The sequence below is a fragment of the Lottia gigantea genome (assembly GCF_000327385.1).
Source record: "Lottia gigantea unplaced genomic scaffold LOTGIsca_60, whole genome shotgun sequence".
NCBI lineage: Eukaryota > Metazoa > Mollusca > Gastropoda > Lottiidae > Lottia > Lottia gigantea.
This window is the reverse complement of record NW_008710050.1, coordinates 231,924-237,510: the sequence shown is the minus strand read 5'-3', so window position 1 is coordinate 237,510 and position 5,587 is coordinate 231,924.

Genomic DNA, 5,587 nt, shown 5'->3' with positions numbered 1-5,587 from the left:
GGAACAAAAATCAATACATTTATTATATCCACTTCATAAAAATAAAGAAATTTATTCACCTGTGCTGGTGGTAAGGGCAGTTGATAGAAGCCACAAAACAGGCAAATAAAATAAAAAATCCAATACACCGAGCAATCATGATGGTAAATTATCCTTAAAATTCTAACTTCTGCTTGGGTGTCATAAAAAAATCACAAAAACACTTCCAGAAGGATGAGTTTGTCATTCTTTTAATCATTTCCTTTTAAATAAGGCACAGTACAAGTGTAGGCTTGTTTCTTCACTTTACACAGTTAACTTTTCATGAATGGAAATTCGTCGATAATTTCATTATTTGTGGTTCGATCCCGCTTAAACGATAATCCAAGATTAAAAACGATTATGTCACCATTTTGATCACCTCGTCATTATTGATTTTGATCATTTCGAGTGTTTATAAGCGGATAAAATGTACATGATCGAACCGCCACACTCTTCACTGTTCGTTACTAGACAGAAATAAACAAAATATTAGAGGGAGATAACTCTAGTATTGATTACTCGCGTCAACTCATCACAGGGACTCGCGTCAACAGCATCACAGGGACTCGTCTTAAACTTATCACATGAACTCGTCTTAAATCCATCACAGGGACTGGGCATTAACTCATCACAGGGACTTGTCATAAACCCAGCACAGGGATTCGAGGCAATGGAATAATATTCTTTATCAGGTACATGACATGTACTCCCAAAATATTTTGTTGATTTAGTAAGACTTCAGACTGTGAAATTATTAGTTCACCTGCACGTACCGGTACCTTATAGTTACCTTACAGGCCTAGAAACTTTGTTAAAATTAAATTAAGGGTCGACCAACTTAACTGAGTGTGCTAACATTTTTTCTAGGGGAGCAAAATTTGCCCCTGTAACCCCACTGGCGCGGCCACTGATTTTACTTCCCCCTGTGAATTAAATGTCAGGGAAACTGTGAGAGTATCAGTTAATTTTATATTGCTCCGGTCAGGAGTGGTATAGCCTAGTCAGTACAGTTTCTTGACCACAGTAAAACACCATTTTAATCCTTAAACCAAGAAACAGAGGCTTACAGTTCATTTATTTACCGCATTCTCAGTCACTAGACTCGCGAGTTTCAACCAGGGGGAAATATTTACTGTTGTTCAAGCCTGACCCACAGACAAGCCGATCGATAGAGTAGGGTGGCTCCTTGATTGAAGCCTGGAGGGACTAGCTGACTAGCTTAATATGCCGGACATGCCCCAGCCCGCATTCAAAATCACACATTGTCTAGCTCAGAATTTCGGGGCCTTTCCTCCAAATTCATGAATTCAGTATAAATGTAAATATAGAAGAATAAAAATCAAGAAAGCGGAGCGAGCTCATACCGCTCTTAAGGCCTGAACAAACACGTACGGTTTGCGTGCCAGTTTAGCCGGATCCTTTCAGAACGATAAAATAGGCGCGCTGCGTAGACCGCAACCGTAGACCGAACGCCGCATCGCAAACCGTGCCTGTATCTTCATGCCTTTAGACTGTGCTTTTCACATCAGACTTTTTTGATGGGTCAAAAACCTGCATGCTTTGATCAGAAGATTCCTTGACATTTCAAAACTAAAATAGGGGTAGGATGATGAGACTAGTTTGAAAACCTGGCTGAATATACTTAACTCTGTCTGTCAGTCATCGTTAGTCCATCAGGTGTAGAAAGACAGGATGTAATTTGAAACTCTGTCCACTATTCTGCATTTTGATTCTAGAATTTACAAGCTACCTTATTCAATTCAACGACAATAATTACACAGAGAGTGAGTGAAGTTCGATTTTAGAATTGATTTACAACTGCAGCTTACAAAATCAACAATCGTGAATTTTAAAAGTGTAGAAATATTCGATTTAGTTGTGAAACAATTCACTAGATCTATTGATCTCGTGGTAGCTTGAATAGACTGGTCGAATTTTGGCACTGAGACAGTAGAATGTTCAATGTACTGATCTATAGATGAACAGAATAGTTTACTAAACGTTTAGTCTTTGTATTAATTAAAGCCGAGTTAAAAAGGAGAGATATGTAGAAGAAAGGGTACAGAATATTTCAACTGGTCATTGTAAAGACAGAGTAAATACTATCCATTGTTCGTGGGTCAATATTGAAATAAACACAGTGATGACAAGTCTCTCCAACATACCAGACCAAACACAATATCAAGATATGACCAGTATTTGACCAATATGGATTATAAGGTGTCTAAATCCGTTATAAATCCGATTATCAATATACATTTATCAACACGATTTGTTTGGTGTATTTCCACAATGGCGGATCCTTTCTCGACTAAAAGGTCTAATTTGTGCGTTTTGTTATTATCTGATTGTGTCATAAGTTGGCCTTTTACATGTTTTACATTTGCAAGTCGTTCAGATGTAACTTGCTACAATGTATCATTTTAATTATTGTCTGTGGACCAAACCATCTTGGACAAAAATTGGCTTTGGGCAGTCTTCTGAGCCAAAGTCGAATATAACATCGGATTGACTTGTATCTAGACCTTGTTAATTCGTTCTCTGTGTATAATGATAAGAAACTAATATGTGCGGGGTGGGGTTGGGGGGAGCAAAATGGGCCAGGGCGTTGAACTTCGGGTAATTTCATTTACAGATTGAACAATTGTGACACTGGTTTAAAAAGTTAGAAAATAGCCTGATGTACTGGTGAGATGTTTGATTAGTGATATTCGTTTGTGTCTCACGATTTGTTCACTCCACCTCCATCAGTCGACAAACGAGATGTTCCTAGGATGCTGCACATAATCCAGACAATTGACACAGTCGTGTTACTAATTGTTAGTTTGAAGTCTCATGACGAGGGCTGGAAATCGTGTCATTAAACCATCTCACCATTCTTTACTAAGCAGGTGTAATTTAACGAAACATGTTAGTAATGTCTGTAAATAGGCCAACCCCGAATTTCACAAACAGTTTAGAGAAAACAATTGCACAGTATTTCAGATGCATTGGATACAAAAAAGTCAAAAATAATTACAAGTTAATTAGTGAGCCACTGTGACACCCATCCCAGAATTTGTCATAAAGTTAAGTAGAAAGTAGCGCTATATTGGGGGGTTGATTTTAGTCTTATATATAAATAGACTTCAGAAGTACTAAAAATGTACGATGATCGCATTATTTCTTCAAAATTATATCAAACTACAAATTTCTTTTCTAATGTCATATTAACTTTCAAACGCAGACTAGCGGTATTTTCACGGTTTCGTCGTTTGTAATTAATCTACAGCTTTGGATTTAGTTCACAGAATATAAATAAATATATTTAAATTTTATTTTCAAACTCTAATAAATAAATAATATAATAAAACAGTTTTAAAATATACATATATCTAATATTATCACAGTTAATTCTTCAAGATTATTGTGTTAACAACTTTGTTCACCAGACTTACACACTTAAAGCTCCGTCAAACAGCTTGAATCGTTGTAAAATAAAATGAAATGAATGGAGTTTTACGTCCTACTTTTCTGCACCATGTGAGCTAATGAAGATATGCAACACCATGCAGGGTGCAATGAGGCAAATTTTGCCAGGACAGCAGCATTAGGCCGTCCTTTTTCGATTTCCAACTGTCGAGGGATCTTTAACGTGTACAGCCTGTAGCACACGGGGCCTCGGTTTATTGTCCCATTCGAACGACTAGACGCTTTTTCCATGTCAGTCCATCTTACCTGCAACACTGACAGAGGGTTGGATAGTTGGAGGACAAAGGTCAGTTTTGTTATAATTTGAATATTAATTTATCACAATTATCTGGAATGGATGTGCTTGTAAATAAGAAATGAATTTGTTCAGACTAACAATAAGAATAAAAACATATACAAGAGATTGTAATAATTTAAAGAAAAGATTATGAAATTATAACATTACAATGATTTCCCTTCGAAACGCAATGTTTACCTTAAAATCAAAAAGAATATCAACACAGCAATAAATGAGAAATACCACTTGGAAAATATCAAAATTATCATAACGAAACAATATTATTATTACCACTTCCTACCATGATAAACACTCAATATTATGGTGTCTGTGTTATGCCAACTCCGTCTGTGTGGTTCACTATCTAAGGCTATATAGATTTTTCTAGATTCACATTAGAGCTAGAAGAGATACACATTATAGTGTTATACATAATGCACATTATACAACATACGTATTATATTAGCAATTATACAATAGTAGAAATTGTAAATTTGTTTACGATTTGATTAGAGCAGAGAGGGTGCGCATTATAAAACATGCGTTTTATATTAGCAATTATACAATAGCTTTGTTAACTAATTTGATCAAATAAAATGAATATCCAAAACTAACAAACATACAAGTGATATCATTGAAGTATATCAAATTATACAAACAGTAAAGATAAAAATCAGATCTACTCAACACAGGGCACTGTAAAATAACACAACAAAGTTCTCGTGATACCAGGCAACTAGAAGAGTAAGGAATCGTGAAGAGGCTTTCTAAACTTTGTAGGCCTTTTTGTATCAGAGACACTGATAGAATAGATATGCACCATTCAAATTTTCAATCAGACATTTATGGTTCCTGCAATTCCACTAAAACTAAGAGTTTTATGATGTCACTATTGACGTCTAATATTATTAACAGCTTTTCTAACAGTGATTTAATAGAATGCATAGTTTTAGTGGAATTTCAAGAACAACAGATGTCTGACTGAAAAATGGAATGATGTAAATTGATGTTATCAGTGTCCTTTGCTACTCAAAAAAAAATATGAAAACCTCTTTACAATCTCTACAAATAATCTTATAACAACAATATAAACATAATCTTTGTTAGATATATAGAAGCAGGAAGGTAAACTTTAAAAACACAAGGTATATAGATATACTACTTCTAGTTTTATTACATACTCCGTTTCGAAACACATACAGGTAACATTAAAAATACAAGATATATAGATACCTGTAGAAACGTAGTATGTACGAACCTGGAAATAGTATACCTATATAACTTGTGTTCTTGAATATCAAAACAGTTTAAATTATAAAGAGACAGCAGTAATCCATCATTACAAATGCTAGTTGTATTACACACAATAAAATAGAATACCCAATAATAAATTACATTATTATGGTTTCTTCTTGGCTGATTTCGGTTCTGGTAAAGCTTTTCTACCTCCAACTCTCACAGCTTGAGGTACTGGCCTTCTTTTAGCTTCTCTTTCAGCCTTTAACTGAAACATCCAAAACATCTAGGTAATGATTTAATAACAATAGGTCTCATTGAGGTTCGCCATCACAAGAATCCAGAATTGAATCGAATCAGCTTGACATGTATCTGTTTATTAAGGATTCACTCTAACTAGAGATGAGGTTGGTTGAAAAGAAACCAGTTACTATTGACAACCAACTAGTCACTATTGACAACCAACTAGTCACTATTGACAACCAACTAGTCACTACTGACAACCAACTAGTCACTATTGACAACCAACTAGTCACTATTGACAACCAACTGGTCACTATTGACAACCAACTAGTCACTATT